Genomic DNA, 19147 nt, shown 5'->3' on the forward strand with positions numbered 1-19147 from the left:
ACCGGGGTCTGCTTTCCGGCTTTGGAGAGAATACGGCAGTTCGGGAAATTCCGAATGTGCGTCGTTGATGCTCTATTCGGTGGACATGTCACGCGTAATAATTCATTCTTCCGAATATTTGTAATGAACAGAGCGTTAAAAGTAAAGATTCGGCAGCTCCTATAGAGGTTCATACATTTGGATGCTCGAGAAAAAAAAAAAATCAGAGGGACGCAAAATTTTATTATGTATTGGCAATACGGTAGTATTAGCAGCTGTTGATGCCTTTACCGGAATGACGTCATTTCTGGTCTGCTGTCGTCGCTTCCCTCCAGCAATTGGGAACGCTCCAGTCTGATGACGTCACTTGTTTCCAGACAATCAGCCAATGGGAATGCTCCGCCGACACATTTCCTTCCCGATGAGGCTTGTAATGCTATATCGCATAAAACGGACGGAGCGCAACATTCCCTTCACCATATTCCTCAGCTTTAGATCGTAACGGTAGAGATTATTTCTGTAAGCGGCATGGGCTATCAAGCTTTCGCTTCTTTGCGCCTCGCAGGTTTTGTGGAAAGAGCAAGAACTAAATTAATATGAATGTGACTGTTTTGGTTAATAACTTATGATTATTTTCCTGTGCCGAAGCGGATATATGGTCTACACAAATATTCGTAGGTAGAAGAAGATGCTTGCAGAATGGTACGCCCAGGCAGCGGTTTAGTACTGTCGCTTGGATCCGTGCGGATGTGATACAAACACAGATGTGTGTGGCAGACAAGAGCTCATGGGGTAAAAAAAAAAAAAACAGTGTGTCGTCTAAATTTTCACTTTAGGAAGTCGGTATCAAAAATCTGTGAAAATGAGCCGCGCCGTAGATGCTTGAAAACCATTTCTAGATATTAATGACAACGGCTAGTCGCTTTAACAGTTGCACAGCGATTAAAAAAAAACCAATTAGTCTTGCAGCTTCGTTAAAACGCATGCAAAACGAAAAATACGCCGCCGGCATTTATTACGAGTCTGGAAGTCCCTGTCGGCTGTGCCGCCAGAAATATCGCCAAATAAATTATTCGACGTGCAGATTCATACAGCAGTCTTTCTTGCTTTAATAATAAGCGTTGGTAATGTGAACATGGGGTGGCGAGAGAGCCGGCAATTTCCTTTCGTGCAGTACGCGACGTTTTTACTCCCGAAAATGCGTGTGGTGGCTCCGCCCGTAGTACCAACCTGTAGTTACACGCGACCCACTTGATGGCTTGCGCTTGCTGCATGTAATCTTCATAGTTTATAAAAATGGCCGTGGTTCCATCAGTCGCGTGTGTTTCGTGCGCCCGAATATTCTGGCCTTCTTTTTTTTTTCTTTTTCACGAGCAGGACCTCTCTGCTTCCCAAGGCCTAGATTTCTTTTTTTTTTTTTTCAGCCTTGAATGCGCTCGAAAGAAAGACTGGAAGCCGAAAAGTGTGGGGAAGACATTAGCGTTTCGCACGATTATTCGATTTAAATAAAACGGTGCTTTCAGCTCATAAGCAGCACATAAGTGGCGTAAAAGGCGTGACACCGCCTATTAGTTACTAACGATCATTTTCCAGTGTATGGAGGCTAAATACACAAGCGCCCGCGCGCTGTGCGACGTTAAAGAAACCCGGAAAAAAGCAGCTGCGTTCAGTTAGATGGTCACCGTTACACTGCTGTGCAGTTTCCGACGACTGCTGGTTGCAACGGATAGAGGGGACGGCAGTTAGAAGTGAACACTGTCAAAATATCCTAACTATCAAAACTTCCTCCGCGGGCATTTCTTCTTTCCGCGAGACTGTTTCTTCTGCGCACAAACGCGACAACACTCGTTGTGACTTGATAAAATTGTAGAAGTAAGAATGAGGTTGCTATGCCAACCAGTTTAACCATTTACTTGTTCGCACAGGTTGTAGTGCTGTCAAATGTGGGCAGAAAATATGAAATTCAGCTTACTGGCCGCCGCATGAATGTTATAGGCACATTGTATTCTCCATTTTCTCCATGACATGGGCACTTTTCGAACTTTTAAAGTTCACGCACAACACATGCCTACACCAGGGCTCTGAGTCGGTTCAGTAGTTGTGTAAAATGTCCCCCCCCCCCCCCCGCTAAGTGATCATCTATAAATGCCCCAGGAAGCCTGCGTTTTTGACCTTTTAATGACACTAAGGTTGTGCACTTGCCGCGTAGCTGTGAGGAAAAGAAATTTCGTAAATTTTCGATCGTGGTGAGCGTTTGCTTCAAGAAATCGACGCAAGAAACTTCTCATATACACACAGTGCGGTTCGTGACTGGACAGTGCCTTTTTCACCAGCTATCATGGACGGGCTATGCGGTCCCAACGGCCTCCGTGATTGGTGAGCGCCTGTGGGGCGGCCTCTTGCGCTTGCAAGTTTTATGCATACACAAAGAAAATTTCTGCGAATGTGACCCTTGATGCCTGCAGGAATGTGCGCTGAAAAGTTTCCTATCGTTCTCAAGCGTATTCGAGCTGAAGAGAAAAGGACCCCGCGAGTCTCGCTGAGAATAAATGTTGAGACCGCCAGATCCCATTTATAGCCATCGACAGCCCATTTTCTTAGCCCGAATCTCATGTCTTATGGCCTGCCTTAGAGAAGGCAGAGAGCGGTGCGGGAGCCACCGGTACTGCAGCCATTTTATGGCATCACCATCCCCTTGCGAAATACAAGCGCCACGCGTGCGCTAGGGGTAAAACAAACGCCTCAAAAATTAGGTAAAGAAAAAGGACGCCCTCGGTGTCACTAAAGGGCCCCATTATAGAAGTTATAGGGTGAAAAGAGAAACGGCAGGCTGCCTCTCCTGGAACAGAAACCAAGCCTCAGGCATTCCTGCTTCACCCACACGCACACAAGCACATTTTCTTTGGTATTGGTTCATCAGTCGAGTGAGCAGCACTAGACACAGAGTCCTGAGACCGAGTGGTGTAAGCAAAAAACAGAAAAGGCAAGAATGGCGAAATGGTCTCAGCATCGGTCCAACCGTAATGAAGGTACGCCAGTTCTTTCTTTCACGTCTTTTACTCTGATCCGGCCTTCAGAACGCCGGCAGCTCCCGGGCGCGGACGTTCGGATTTTCGATATTATAGCTTCCATAGTTCAGCTGTTTTAGGCCCTTCTTAACCTGACTCGCAGCCTTGCGCGCAGCAGCCCTTTTTTACTCCGGCAATTGGGTCCAGCTATTGAAAAATTTTCAGCCATAAATAAACACCGCTTCCACTAGTATTTTCGCCGACGCTGTCTCGTGTATATCGCTTGCTGGCGCCCCCCCCCCCCCCTTTCCCCCATTTTCTACGGCGTGGTTTTTCAAAGCAAGAAAAAAAGAAATCGGCAGCCCAAAACCGTCTAAAAAAGGAAGAGGCCAGAAGGTGAAGCCATCTTCGAGTGAGCTATGTTGGTCGTTGTTCTTCGTTTCTACGTTTTTTTCTCCCTTTCTCACTGAAAGGAGATGAAAAGAGAAACCGAAGATGGAAGGAAAAACGGGACCAGGTAAACACGTGGTAGCGCGAGAAAGTCGATAAGGCGGTAAAATAAGCCGTCGACCTATGGGGGTTGCCCCCGGATCGCCAGGTTTACTCCCCTCCCCCTCTACCACCAGCTCGGCCGCGCGCGCCAATTTTTTTTCTTTTCCCTTTTGTTTAACGCCGGCCCGCTCTCCTGCCTACTGCGCCGGCTTTGTTTTGCGTCGACTCGCACTCCGCCCCGGCCTCCTCCCGTGTGAACTGTTTTTCAGATCAAAGTCGACGCGACGGCAGCGCCGGGTGTGAGTTTCCCCTGGCTTCGGGGCAATTCCCGGACGCGCGCCGCCCAGCTTTCTTGTCGGTGGGTGTGAGTCCCTTTTTGGCGCCCCGGTGTCACCTCGGGCTTTCTTTCCCCCTTTTTTTTTGCTTCCCCTGGAGATGGGGAGCTGCTTCCCTTTCTTATTCATTCTTCCTTTGCTTCTTCGGTGCTCGTTCAGTGCTCGGCGCCTCGGGCGGCAGAGCCGGCGTCGTCGTACTTGATCCTCCCGAGGCTGCATGGCGACAGGAAGGGAAGAAAGGAAAAAAAAAGGGGAGTGAACGAAGAAAGGAAAAGAGAATGGGGCCCGGTGTGTTGCTGCAACAAGATCAGCAACCACCATGCGTCTTGTAGGCCGGCGGACTAGCTTCTCTCTCTCTTTCTCGCTGACACCTTCGCCGCTTTTTCCTCCTCGGATATTACACCTCTCCGTCTTGCTCGATTCCCGCTTCTTTTGTTTTTGGCGCCAAAGCGACGCTCCCCAAAATGCGAGCGCGCTCGGAGGCGGTCCGTATATTATACGGAGAAACGGGGCGTTCGATCTTGGATCTGAGGCTGTCATCACACACGGCTGCGCGGTTCTTTTTTGCCGAGAGGAAGCGAGAGGCGGCTACGGTTGCGTGTGTGTGTGTGTGTGTGTGAAAGGAATGATTTTCTTGCTTGTTTTGTAAAGCGCGTTAATAAAAACGGAACGAGGAACTTTTTCGCCGTGCTGTATATAGCAAAGCGGCGCAGAAGCCTCCGTGACCTTCGCGACGTGGTAAAGAACAAAACAGAGATAAAAACTGAGCGCGGCGTTTACAACCTGCCATGCCTGTGACATGACAGGAGCACTCGGGCGAACAACGTTTATGAGCGCTTCTACGCTGTGTCTTCGCTCGAGGCTGGCGTGTTGCGAACAGCAGGAAAGGACAAGTTGTTAAACTAGCGCGAGGGCTTCGACGTGCCATTTTAACCTCCGCGTCACGTTCAATGAGGTCTTCAATCAGCAAAACGTTCTGTGTACTGGTGGGCGCTTGAGAAGGGAAAGCTGCGCCCTTTTAAAATGTTTTCTAATACTGTGAACGCAGTTTAACATAATGCAGCCGGTAACAGTGGCACGCAAGAAGAAAGAACGCGAATATTTTGACACCTTTTTTGGAGCCGTTGTGCAGACGAGCGACAGAAAAAGGGGGGAAAAGGAAGTGCCAAGGCAAAAATAACAAAGAAAAAACATCGCTTTAATGAGAGCGCGAGCACAGAATGCGAAAGTCGTCAGTGATATGCCGCTATTTAAACACTGCGCGCTCGTATTTGTGGAATTTCACTTGAACTTAATGTCGGATTCAAATAATGCTCTTAAAGAAATAAACTGAGCCCTGCCCGGAACCGCAAGTCATTGCAGGTTCCAATAATGAAAAAAAAAAGAATTTGAGCGGTCGAATTATTTTTACGCAAAAACAAAAAAAAAATGGGAAGAAAAAGAATCGATCTACGCCATTAAGCCTATCACGATAAATATGGTAGTTATCCGATATTTCTATCCGGTGTTTTCTAGTAATGCATGCTCTTTATTTTTCCGGTCGTCTGCTTTTACGTGGCGGTCTGTTCTATCGGCTCCAGAATATCTTTATGAAAGCTGAAAAGAAAAAAACAAACATCAATGTTTGTTTGTTTCTTACACTGTTAGTGAAATTCAGTAGCGTATTATTTTGCATGAGAGTATCATATTTGTCAACATATAAGACTCGGTGTTTTTTGCGGAAGGATTTGGATGTTTCGCTAAGGTGATAGCAATTTTGTTTTATTCAGATCCTTTCTTACCAAGCAATGTTTTATAAAAATGAAGATACTTTTAATACTCTGTGTTTCCCTGTCCCCCTCTCTTTATTTTCTTTTTAAAATCAGATTTATGCGCACAAAGTGCTCATGTGCACAAAATGTTTGGCAATTACCGCCTGTTTCACCACTCCGCATTGCAAAAGAGTGTTCGGTGCCAGTTGATCGACACTCGCTTGATATTGTTAAAGAATTGGCAGGACGTATATGCATAAGCAAACATGCTAAAAAATATGCGAGTAACAGAAACGATGTCCCAGATTATAGGTGAAAGGAAATTTTTGTTTGTTTAAATGCGCATTAATCCGACGAGCCACCGAGCTACTCAGGGGTTAATATTGCGCTGACAAAAAAAGTAAGCAGAGGATTTACTCTCTCTCTGCAAACAACCATCGCTCGACACGAAACACACGCAAGGCCATGCGCTTAGAGTATCACATTTCGTGCGCTTCTTCACTTTTGTGAATTGATTTTCCTCGAGGGAACGCAGGCTGAGGCGAGGTGATGCTTTCAATTCTTCCCGGCTTGTGCGAACAGGCCAGCGCATTAATTCAAAGCTAATGCGGCGAGGTGCGATGCATATGCATAGAATTCCGGCTTGCACAAACAGATGTTTCTGAAGTTGAGCCGATAACCGCAACCATGGATCAGAGTGCGATCCATGCACACCAAGCACACCAGCCGATAGAAAGATCGCGCCGCAGTGAAGAATACTCGATTTTTAATTTTATACCTTTCAAAACTATTTTGTAATGCATACAATTTTTTTTCATTCCTTAGCCTTAACTCCGAGAGAGTTTATATTTACTCCGCTTGTTCGAGTTGCCGCCTGTAGTTATTGTTTTTTTTCAAAGGTTTGAGATTGGCAAACAATAAAATGTTTATAGTTCGGCGGCCTACAAAGCTCCATCATACAGCCGTCCTGCACTAAGAACAAGGATATTTGCAGTCACTAAAAGGAAATTTTGCCACTGGCTCGGCTTGTATACGAGCGACGTGGAACAGGATCTTATATATGGCCTCCTTTCCTTTCACTCTTGCATTCGGGGAAAAGCATGGCAGTATCAGAGAGCTATAGAGTGCGGAGCGCGAGAGGGTTTCATTCTTTCGGGCGACCAGGCTTCGGCTAATCACGCACCGAGCCGACGCTGGTGGCGCTGCGGTCGCCGCCGACTGGGACGTCGCGATAACGCGCATCGCTCATAATTACGGCACGCGAACGCATCGGATGCATCGTATTTCCCCAGAGAGGCACCGGATAGCCCGACGATTTCGGTCCTGGTGGTGTTTGTTTCTTCCCGATCGCAGATGGCCGCCGACGAAAACAAGAAGCGCTTTCGTCTGCTTACTTTCTCGCCATGCGTCGCAGTGATGGAGCCGCCGCGGCCACGGGACGTCTCCTCTTCTCGCGCACGCGAGAGAGAGCCGAAACGGATCACGGCCAATTTTCGTCTCCGGTGTCAAATCGTTCACGGCGCGCGCGTATAAAAACACACGACGCAGGAGAGGGAGTCCTACGTGCTCTGGGATTCTCCAGGGCAGCTCGTGCGCCATCGCTCAGCCAGTGTTGGCGCCTTTCCGTGCGCCGCAGCGACTCCGCCTTTGAAGGAGTGCCGCTGAAACGCGCGGGGCGAAGTTGTTCATCAAAGCGTGAGGCAACCCGGTGTGGCGGACGACCCGTCTCCATTCGCGGTTCATTCGATTCGCTCAAGCCGTTAACTATACCGATGGATTGACGTTGTCGCTCATACAGTTCCCGTTGGCAAGTTTTAAAGCGTAGTTGGTCTGCTCTGTGGCATTCACGGCCAGGCAGCTACTGAAGTATTTCGCACTGTCGTCCGCCAAGCGTTCCGTAACACAGAAGTGCCTATTTTAAGCCATATCATTTTATCATCGAAATGAGGTGGCTTACCATCTCAGACGACTGCACTCAGCTTTCTTTCTTTTTTTTTTCTTCTTGAAGTTTCTTTCCCCATATGCTCTTCAGTTAAGGAGAATCTTGCGCATTCTGCAAAGTACGAGTATGTTGCCTCTTCGACTCATGCCAGCAAAAGACTCTTGGAACATTATAAATTACGCCAGCGAGACCGTGGAATAAAACAATCTAGATCCAGACAACTAAAGCGCCGATATCTGCCGAGGCGAAACGACGGTGCTGTATGAGAAAAACGGCGAGTAATGACCTACAGGATACGCGGTGAAGAGAAATTCGATCTGTGATAATTCTAGTTGGCAAGACAGAGAAAGTAAGACTTTTCCTCAATACTTGCGGCTTGCTCACGCCTCTTTTTCATTTTCTTTTCTTCCTCTTATGCATTTGCAGGTGACGTTCTACTGACCGCCCACTTGCTTTGGAAGCCAATGCTGAAAAGTTCTTCGAGCCCAACGAGCTACGGCATTGCAGTGTTCTTTCCGGGCTCTCCGCCCCAGGAGCCATGCCCGGATGATTGGCTGTGAAGCGCCTTTCTCGCGCCGATCACCGTAAACGTGAGTTGATCGGCCAGAACCAAACTTCTCGACCTGTGGAAGCAAGCGCTTCGTATTTTTATATTCTTCATTTTTGTTTATTTTGATTGTTTACTGTCGTATTGTTTACTCTACGCTGTCGAAATAAAATGAGACACGATGGCTACGTTGCGCGGCAGTCAACATTACTCAGTTCCTGCGATGCCGGTGGAGCGATTTTCACAGTTTGATTTTAACAGCCTACCGCTATTATGTGTATAAAGCGGTTACATACTGACGTCTCGTCGCAGCCACGTAACAGAGAACATTTAGCTGGTGACCTCTAAACATTTAGTGGCGCTTCATTGTTTTATCCTATATAGACAACGCATAACATATCAGAAGTCAAAAAAGTCAATACTGCAGTATATCACTAAGTTAAAGGCAAAGTCTACTGACTTTCACTGGCTGAAGTTTTTTTGCGTCAACCCAAAGCTTCTCGCCTATAGTAGACTAACCGATTGTAGCGCTGAGAAACATGGCACGACAATTTAAAACCTAACATTTCCGTATGGGACTGGTCTTTCTCTTGGTATTAGGCGTCTGCAAACCCTAACATCAGGGACACGACGACTCCCGCGCCGCCTATAGGCGGCATGCAGCCACAATAATGAGCGTGACATTAACCAAGAAGCAGACGTTTTAGTAAGACTGTAGTTGAGAGCCCTAACATGGTTTTCAAAATACTGCTAATAAAATAAGAGAGGTGATATCTATCACAGTTCGTAACAACCGTTTTTATCGGCAGGGGCGCTGCCGATGGCCGCGCCAGTGATAGGATAGCGGCAGTCTGCCTTCTCAAAACATTTGAAGAGATGATGAGAAAACATGGTTAAACCGTGTAAGGAGTGTGGCTAGTTACGAGAGAAAATAATTTAGGCGCCTTACGTATTACCCCAGTCTTGTTTATCATGATAAAGTGCAGCTTATCTTCAGGCGACGTAGCCCAAGTACTTGGAGAGTCGTGAAGTTTTAACACAGCACAATGCTACCGTCGGTTCCGGCTTGATTTTGTTTAGCAATTTAAATATAAACTCTTGTCAAAACCGCCAGTTCTGTGCTCCCTATCTCATCATAGGGAAGCATCTTCAAAGATATATGCCATTTCTTTTTAATACTCATCTCCGGCAGGATAAATGGGAAAGCGTGAAAGAAGGTGTTTGTGTGTCTTAATTAGACTAAAAAAAAGCTTTGGTACATGTTTTATAATCACGAGCAAAGCCAGTAGGCCTACCATCTTTTCAACATTTCACCAGCTTCGACAATTTCACCGTTATCCTGAGTGAAATCTCCGGACTGTTCGTCCGAGCGACGCACAATTCAAGGCGGCATAAAACCGTTGTCTTCTAGGAAGTCTCTCCTTGGCATATACACAACCCCATCGTTTTATCCGGCGTTTATTCTCAGAAAAATGATCTTTTGACTGTAAGATATCTACTGAAGCGTATAGTATACCAGTCTGTTGAACGCTTGATCACCATCGTCACTCCTTTGGAAATCCTCGCACAAGCAGTTGGCGCAATCAAAGCGTGCGCGTGTACGTGTACGGGTCCGCAGAAAGCGCGGTGGGGGAAACCACTTAGGCGGAAAGCCCTTCTTTGTCAACAAACAGGCGCTTCTTCCTCGGAAAAAGAACCTGGCAAACTCGGCTCGTCCGTTTTCCCCCAGCAGCTGCCCGGGCGGACTGCGAGATTATGACCGCGAATTGGTTTGAATGCGGCCGTTGGCAGTCGCGATTCGCCAGATAAACGGCGCCGGGTTTTAGCGAATCAAGGCGCGTCCGGACCCCACGCCGGAACACAATAGCCTCGCTCCGGTCGGCTGAGCCACGTAGCCGTAGGGAGGGGCAGGAGGAAGAGGAGCAGCATCCTTCGAAGAGGGAGAAGAAGGGCGGGAGGGGGAGGGCAGCCGGAGCCCGGGCGGCGGCGCGCCGGCTCCAAGTAGCTTTTCGTCTCGCGAGGATTTGTAGGCTTGCGCTCCAGACCCGGCGCGCGTGATCAGTATTCCTGAGACGCGGGCCCGCTTTGCCCCTTCGCGTCTTTATTATTTTTTTTTTCTTTTTCGAGCGAGTAGTTTGCTGTGCTGCCGCTCCTTCTTCTCTGCCGTGCAGGTTTGCCTGCACCTCTCTCAATTTCTCCGTAGGTTCCCGGCACCTTGGCAAAGGCTGGGGATTGCCCCCTTTTCGGCCGGATTCTGCCTCTGTTTTCATCGCTCTCTCTCTTTCCTGGCGCTCTCATTTCCGAGCAAAACGAATGACGCGGAAAGGCCAACGAGCATGAAAGAAAGACAGAGAAAGAGGACTCTGCCTAAACACGGCCGGGGAGAGCCGCGCAAAGACTTAGAGATCCGTCAAGAAAGACCAGACTGCCATTGTGCCCCCCCCCCCCCCCCCCCCCGCGCCCTTTTCCTTCGTTCCTTGTCTATTCACCAATCTTCGCTTTCTGTGCTCTTCTCTTCTTTTCCGCCTTCCGCTCGCTGGTAACAGCGAAAAGTTTGCGGGCTGGCGACGATAGAACGAATACAAATGAATGCGAAGGAAAAGTGAGGTAGGACAGGGTGAAAGGCTCCCGAGATACATGGATGGGGGTAAAGCAACGCTGGCAGTTTTTGATGCTTGTCCATCGGAGCAAAATCGATGGCGACCCGTGTACAGAGGTGGCAGGGTGTTTGTTCTCGTTTCGAGAAAGGAAACAGCGCGTTGGAGGGAGGCGGGGAGATCCGCGCCTCCGCATCTGATCTTCCGCCAGATATATATATGGGAATGAACGCGTAGGCGGGACTGTTGTTGTCTCCCTTGCCGTTCTCGCGCAAATCCCATACGCGCCCATGCATGCGTCGGCGGCGTTACCTTTGCGTGTCCTGTTCCTCGATCTTGAGCGGGATTATTTGTTGGACTAGTTTTGGTACAGGGTTACTGTCGTCTGAAAGCATGCGGTACGGCAACTTCTGTTTGCCGTCGCTTTTCTTGTGCTTAGTGTTTCACACATCGTCGATTTCCTTACGAACAATCTGGTAACGGCATGCAAGAGCAGGGAACAAACGCGCAATGTATGTACCGAGACGTCTGTGCACCGCGCTAAAAGATTCGGCGGTGTTAAGCCTAAGTGCCTCAGCACTCTTGAAGTTGTTGTTACAGAGCTGGGACGCTCTAAATAGGATGCTCGACAGAAAGGTAAATCGTCTGCCCGAGCTACTTTCCAGTGATCGACACTGCGACGAACGTCTGGTCCTCGCGTCTCTTCATTTGTGCATTGCAGTTCAAACATCTGGTGTGCTTTCGATCGAACTTTGCGGTACTTCCCGCGAGAAAAGAAAATAAACACAGTGATCGATATTCTGAACACAAGCCCGCGAACATGTAAGTAAGGTTACCGTTATACCTAGCGCCAAAAATGGATACCGAATGATGCCCTCACTGTTATATACGTATTGCGGCCTTCCGTGTCGTTAATCATTTTCACGTGGCCCTCACGATATATTCCCGCAGTTATGCTTTCCGATAAATTACATGACAGTTCTCGTGGAAGGCAGGCAGTGAGTGTGTTACAATGCTCTCTTCCAGCAAGCAAGTGCAAATAGACGTATTGATATAACGATCAACTCAAACATTTCGAGGGTGAGGTCAGCAGTCCAGTAGGTATATTTGCAGTCTGAAGAGAGACCAGACGGAGGGTCGTTATTGTACAAAAATGCATAAATTATCGTACATAAGCAAGGAAAGAAGCTTGAAAAATGGGAGCGTTTTCTGAGAGGGCTGGAAAGGCGTTTAGTACGCAAGCTTATAACTCCGACACTTGAGAAGTAACTAGACGTGTAGACGCAAACTGAATAGCGTGGCCTGGACATTGAAGAGTCAACAGCACATTGCACGAGTAAGTTTGCGAGAACTGAGTTTTTTACCTGGCACACATGGTCCTCAATATTGCACGTGCATGTGCGCGTTTCTAACGGGTAAGCGCACTTTTAATTTTCTACCGCAGTTACTGGCCGTACATGCAAATTAAATGTTTTCTCAAACGCTGCCCACAAAGTAACGAGCGCGAGACTTCCGCGTGCCGCCCACTTTCTTCTAGTTAGATTAGAATCCTACTTCCTGTTTTCCAACAGGAATTCCTGTTTTCTGTTGAGCAAACCGAAGGCAAGCCTTCAAGTAGATTTACTTCCATGGCTGTGTCTACACAACGCAGTTGGTATGGAAAAATGGTTGTCCTCGACAGCTGCTTGAAGGACTTCAAAAAATATCGTTTAAAGCGGCTAATAAGAATCCAGTGAATGCAATGTTTCGTTATTGGAACCTAGTAAAGGAACCACGCGTTATTTATTCACTTCGTCCATTATTTTGTAATCGGCCGTTTTTTTTTACATCTACGAGAATAGATCGAACTTTAGAAGTTGAGAGGTCACCTCTCGTGTTACACGCGGTGAGATTGAGCGCTCCCCGGCGCGAACCAGGCGAGCTGAATTTCCGTGCCAAAAGGAGCCCCCTGAGCTTCAAAGGACCGTGCGCACGGGGGAGGGCTGCGGTGGGACGCTCGAGCACGCGGCCACCACTGGGTGCAGTTCGCGGAGAGCTCACTTTCGAGGCCGATTGAGGTCGCTGACGATTGTGCGGCTCACAATGCGCCGCCCTAGAAGGACCTCGTGTAAAGCTCTCGGCAAAGGATGACGGCACTTCCGTGTTCCGTAATTAACGGATTAACAATGCCTCCCAGCTGGGTGCCACCGCGAACCGCGGCGAAGCGCATCGCATTTGCGTTCAGAGAGACGCTCTCGTGACGGATCCAAAGAGCCTCCTTGCGCGCGCTCTATGCTCCGATCAATGGTCGTCACTCTCAGCACCTCTGGGGTCCTTGTCAATGAATTAAGCGTGTACAGTACTTTTGGCATGAATGAAAATTTGTTTACTTTTCAGAGACCTCTCCATCACTGGCGTTGAAATAGCATGCGTATCCACAATGCTTTGGACTACAATGGCACAGTGCTGTACGTAAGCCGATGAGTTCACGCCTGCTTGGAGCAGGCGGCGTCTTATTGAAATGCGACATTTATTCATGCGAACTGGAAGGAAATACCGAGCTCGTGACGGCTGTCTTCAATAACTCTGTCCGGCAATGTATACCTGCCCCGTATTTCGTTTTGGGCTGATGTAGTTAAAGTTTTATGCACTGTCTATAGATTGCCACAACCCCGAGTGCTGCCAATAAGTTTGGATAAGTTTGGATTGTCAGGATAGCAGGCTCCTGAGAATCGGCCTACGCCATTGGCTGGAGGGGGTCCTTTCACGGGGAAAAGTCGCTTCGTTGTTGAGTTGTATCCGACTGTAGTGTTGTCCTTTTCTGTCGTTCTCGTTTGTTGCGCGTCCTTTTCTTTGCTCGGGGCGCAGGTGCTGCTGCAGCTAAAGGCGGCGCAACAACGTTGCATGACATTTATACGGGAAATAAAGCAGGCTGTATTTTAAATATTATTTCCGCTAAACGTTCTTCACAGAGATTAAAACAGGTCTAACGGCTTCTGCGCGTAGCAGCTAGCTTACCCGTTATGTTGAAAGTGCGCTGTCCAATTTGCTCTCGATCAAGTCACAGGACACCCAGAAAAAAATCGATGACACTGGGATTGCCACGGGAACAGTTACACACCCCCTGATGTCACCGAGGCATGACGACGGAGGCGACCGTTCGATTACCGCCGCTGGTGGCGAGCAATCGCAGCAAATGCGACAGAGGCGTCTTAACAGGGAAATAAGAAAACGGCGAGTTTCTTGGTTTGAAGGAGTACACAAAAACTTTTACATAAACTAAGTGTACAGGAATGCACAATTCGAGTATATTTGGCATCAAGAGAAAAGATAGCAACGACTGTCGAAGATATCCTATTGTAAATAAAAACGAAGTTTAAATACAGAAAGAAAAGAAGTTTCTGGCGTAATGACGTCAAATAAACGACTTTGTTCCTCAGCAAGCCGCGGAAGCGGCTGTGCCTCCCGCCTTGTGCGGATGAGCCTCTTTCGCGTCTGATTTGTGCCGCACAAGCTCTCCGATCGTGCGTTTCCTTTTCCAAGTTTTCTTTTCTGACTTTCTCGACACTGTTGACTGCGCACCGAATCAACTCTGTCTCGGTTCTTTCTCTGGGCCGCGCCGTATCCTAGAGCGGCGCTGCAGCTGAGACGGCCTCCCCTCCTTCCCTTGTGCGCGCCTTTTGTCAGAGAGGAAAGTTCGAGCTTTTGCACTTGCGCCCTGCGAAGAACGCGATAAACGCCTCGCACGACGGCCACTTGTCTACGGCTTGCGAGCAAGAACGAGCGGGGCAATATCTCTTCTCGGCGCGGTTGTGACCCGCCTCAGTTGTCTCGAGATAAAAAAGCCAGAGGAGCGGCGGAGGATGAAGAAGAGGAGTGCGTTGGCGGCGGACGAAAACAAGCGACCACCAAATCCTGCAGTGCCGGACAAAGCCCGTAGGCGCGCGCTGAGGTCCGCCCTCTCTCGAGGCTTCAGCCTGCCGGGCCACAGCCGAAGGCAGCCAGCGCCGGGATATCCGGGCTTCGCGCTCTCCCGACCGCGAACAGGAGCCGAGCTCTTTGCCCAGAGCGGCGGAGGTGGCGAGGACGAGGAGGAAAGCAAAGGGCGCGGGACAAACTTCCTGCCTCAACGTGTGGGTCGTTGTTTTCGGTTCGATTTGTTATATTCCTCCGCGTCCGACCGCTCTTCCGCCTCATATGGAAGGGGACTCTGCCGCGACGCGACCCAGCTCTACAGCGGGGCGACGAGGCAGAGAGCGACCGGCAGCGAAGAAGAGCGCGGGCGATGCGAAGAGTCAATTGTTGCCAGCCCCTCGGTGAACACGCGAGCCGAAGAATAAGCCGAGAGAACAGCGCGAAGAGGCGTCCATAGAAGTGGAAGAGGAGGGCGGAATAGAAAGAGGGCAGGAAAAAAGAAAGGCGCGAAGAAAGGACAGGAAGCGAGACCGGGGTGCTTCACTGGTGGGAGGGGGGGGGGGGGGGGCGCCGAGAGGAGAGATGGGAGAACTTCCGGCCCTGGGCGACGATGCGTCGTGATGCCGCGTCAGCAGAAGACGCACGGCCGCTCGTTCCGAGCGCCGGGCCGTGGTCGGTCTGCGCGTATTTGCGGGACATAGTAGGTTCAGCCAATAGCCTAGCCGCTCGCTAATGGCGCGAATTTTTGACTTCTAAGCACCTCGGAGGCCGACCTAAACGGTACCACATACCCTGTAAGAAGCGAAAGGAATGTAATGAATTCTGGCAAATAAAGCGGAAAAGGAATGAAAAGAGAGGTGTGCAGAGCGGCACGCGATTTAAACTGTCGGCTTTTCCAGTTTAAACGGGACACCGCTTTTCTGGGATACGGCGCTGATCAAGGAAGTGGATTTTGGCAAGTTTCAGAAACACTACAATCGCACTGACGGCGCTGCTGCGGTTTATTTCGTGGTCTGCGTACTGTCTTTGTGAACACGGGTCAGGCCACTATAGACACAGCGAACGACACCAACTGATGGTGAATCAAGAGCCCCGCCTAAGGCTGCGTACGCCCGTAGAGACCTGACGACCATCAGGCTAATGCAGTGTCGATGTGATCTAAATACGGCAGTGCATCGTAGAATGCGCCACGTGTCTCATAAATGGAGAGTTTGGGCCTGATGTTCGCACGCGTGCCCCAACGAGTATTAATGGAAACTAACTTTGAAGCAGCGATACCGGGTAGGCGAAGTCAATATTGACCGCGTGGCCCTTCGTGTTCGTAATGACGAATAGGTCATCAAAGTGTGACGTTCCCACCTGTCGGGGGTCAGTCACAAAATCTACGGGTCCTGCTGAAGCGAGGAGAAATGAGCCAACAAGGCGGTAACCCGGCAAAACAATATTTATTCTTCTCTGCCTGAAGGCGTAACTGGTGGTCCGCTCACCGCTGGCTTTCAGGAGCCTCTGGTTGTAGGTCCGGCAGATCGGGGCTCCACTCCAATCGTCTCGCGTCGGCGGGCCGCGGCTGCTTCGGCTCTCCCGGGGTCTGCCTCTCTTCCCGGCATCTCTCGGCTGGCGGTGCTGTGACGGGTCGAGGCCATAGGACTCTTGGGCGTTTCGGCTGGCGGTCAGTTTGCGACGGACGCTGAGGTCCGGCTTCGCTGACTAGACCAGCACGATATCTTGCGTCCGTTCGCCTCGCCCGTCTCTGCTCGACTCCTTTCCTTTGTCTCGTTGGCCCCGCCGCGTCTCTCCGGAGATTCCCTTTCTCTCTCTCTCTCTCTCTGGGTGATCTTCGCCCAACGGTTTTTCGTTGTCGCTGCTCACACAGCCGATCAAAGGCACCCGCCAAACTTCTAGGAATCCGCGGCTGTTACGACGGGAAGGCCGATGGCGCCGTTGGGGATGGGTCGAAGGGGATCAGGTGTCCCTCGGAGGGCGACGCTTCTCTGCAGTCAGTCCGTCCGGCGCCAGCCGCCGACCTCCTCCGCCACCTCGAGCCATTACGCAGCCCGTCGTGTCCGCTGCTGGTATGGTCGCCTGTCGGCCTGCACACACAAACGCTCAAACGAACCCGTCTTCGCGCGCCGGTGGGGGGGGGGGGAAGCGCGGCGCAAACCGCAGGGATGACTGCGGCTGCGTAGGGCACCGCGCGCAGCCTCTCCTCTTTAGCCGTCTGGCGGTCTTTGCACATCTGTCTTCTGCATCGCCCGCCGCCGTCTTCGCCGACATGTCGGGGCCGATAAATTTGAAGGCAGGGAAAATGTCTTGGGCACTGGTCGCCTGGTTAGTTCTTTTCAGCAATGCCGGGGCCTCCCGTATGCGGCCCTTCACAACCCCCTCTTCTTACAAAGAAATTTTCTGCGAAAAATTCGTGGACACATCACTTTCACAACCGGCAGTACGTAGCAAAGTTCGCAACTCAATCTTTTAGCCACAGTCACAGTGCGAGTACGGCAAAACCGCTAAACATCGTCCTCGCGCACAAGTAGCACCAGTTGCGTGGTACGGCACAATGTGGGCGGACCCTCAGTTTCCCCAGGCAGAGGAGTAAATTTCACACTGCGGACAACTCTGTCCTTCACGTAAAACACGCAACCACAGAAAAACCACGGGAGCAGGTAAAAGGAAACGCTCTTCTCATTCTATTAGCATGCAAAACTTATAATCGCAGCAGCTCGCAGGAATACGCTACATTGCCAAAACGTATTAGAGAGTTTATAAGTGATTATGGAGGGTATATAGGCGGCCCGCGACTTCTGAGGGCGTAGTCGTGGGTTGGCGGAGGTATCATCGAATCGCGAGTCTCATGTTGATTGGCGAGCTCGAACAACACCTCTGGTGGGACGCTCTGCAAACCATTTTCGGAGACATCGAGTGGCGGAGACCCGGAATTCACCGTCAGGCGTGGTCGCGTCGAACTTCCTAGCGCAGTGGGGGAGGCTTCGGCACCTCCGGCATGACGCAGCCGATTAACATGGACTATCTTCTCGACTCCAGACTGGGTGTGGCGAATGCGAGCGGTCACGTTGGACAGGCTCTCCACTATTCGATATGGGCCGACCCACTGTGGCGACAGCTTCCTCGCGAGACCCTTTGTTGGGACCCCAGCACGCAGATACACTCTATCGCCTGTCTTGAAATCTGCCTCCCTACTAGCGCCTTCCAGACGCCTTACTCTTGACTCTGCGGCCGACCGGAGGGCCTCTCTTGCCGTCTTGTGTGCGTCACTCAATCTTTGCGCGAGCTCAGCCCGGTAGTCGTCTAAGGTGCCATAGTGGCCTTTCGGTTCCTCGTATGCGGCCCCGGGGAGCACTGGCTGCCTTCCGTAAAGTAGAAGGAAGGGGCTTTCCCGAGCTCCATCGTGCACGGAAGAATTGTATGCCGATGTTGCGAACGGCAGCCAAAGATCCCAATCACGCTGATCCCTATGCACGTAGTGTGAAAGGATCTTAATCAGCGTTTGGTTCAACCTCTCGACGGCCCCGTTGCATTCAGGGTGGTAGGCTGTCGTCTGGAGTTTTTTGACGCCCATCAAGCGGTAAACAGTTTGCATCAGCTTTCCGGTGAAATTAGTCCCCTGGTCAGTGAGCAGCTGTGAAGGAACTCCGTGACGCAAGACCACCCCTTCGACAAATGCCCTCGCCACTGTCTCAGCCTTTTGGTTCTCCAGAGCGAACGTTTCAGCATACCGCGTCAGGTGATCCACAAATACGAGAATGTAGCGCTTGCCGGAAGTCGTGCTCGGCAAAGGCCCTACGATATCCATGGCAGCCCTCTCGAACGGTCTGTGTACGTCCTGAAAAACCTGCAGTGGAGCGGGTTTCATTCCTTTCGGGATTTTTCGAAGCATGCAGGATTCGCAGTTTCTACAATACTGAGCGATGTCCTTCCTCATGCCAGGCCAGAAATATCCTTTGCTGACCCTCTGACGGGTTTTTCGGAAGCCTTGGTGGCCCGCGCTGGGTATGTCGTGATGCAGCCGCAGGATTTCCCCTCTCATAGAGGACGGAACAACGCTCCGACCCGTGTCGTGTGCCCTCTCTTTGAACCTTAGAATACCTTGCTGATCCAGACAATATCGGCCAGCTTCCTTTCCCTCAGAGTTCTCACACTTATCTACAATTTTCCTAATGGTCGGGTCCCTCCTCTGCTCATCGTGTAGATGAGCCCTCTCCACCGAGGGGAAAAACTCGGTTACGCGAGTCACGGCAGAGCGGCTGAGCGCATCAGCGTTCTGATTTGTCTTCCCCGGGCGATGAAGGATTTCAAAACTATATTCCTGTAGCAGCAGGTTCCAACGAGCCAATCTAGAGCTCGGGTCTCTAACATTCATTAGCCACTTCAGCGGTTGACAGTCAGTAATAATTTTGAAAGGTCGTCCGAAGAGGTAAAAACGAAAGTGGCGCACTCCCCACACCACTGCTAGGCATTCTTGCTCTGTCGCACCGTAGTTCTGCTCCGCCGCGTTAAGCTGTCTACTCGCGTAAGCCACCGGATGTTCCTCGCCGTCGTGTATCTGTGACAAGACTGCGCCGAGGGCATGCCTCGATGCATCAG

General features: G+C 50.4%; 1 protein-coding gene across 2 annotated transcripts in view; it reads left to right on the forward strand.

Annotated features, from left to right (window-relative positions):
* LOC144128780 (uncharacterized) overlaps positions 1-19147 on the forward strand; it is a 184413-nt gene that overhangs the window by 96412 nt on the left and 68854 nt on the right. For both annotated transcript variants that reach the window (XM_077662475.1, XM_077662476.1), the window contains exon 2: positions 7934-8097. The gene's annotated coding sequence lies outside the window, so the exon portion shown is untranslated. The remainder of the gene's footprint in view (positions 1-7933; positions 8098-19147) is intronic.

The sequence above is a fragment of the Amblyomma americanum genome, chromosome 4 (assembly GCF_052857255.1).
Source record: "Amblyomma americanum isolate KBUSLIRL-KWMA chromosome 4, ASM5285725v1, whole genome shotgun sequence".
Classification (NCBI taxonomy): Eukaryota; Metazoa; Arthropoda; class Arachnida; order Ixodida; family Ixodidae; genus Amblyomma; species Amblyomma americanum.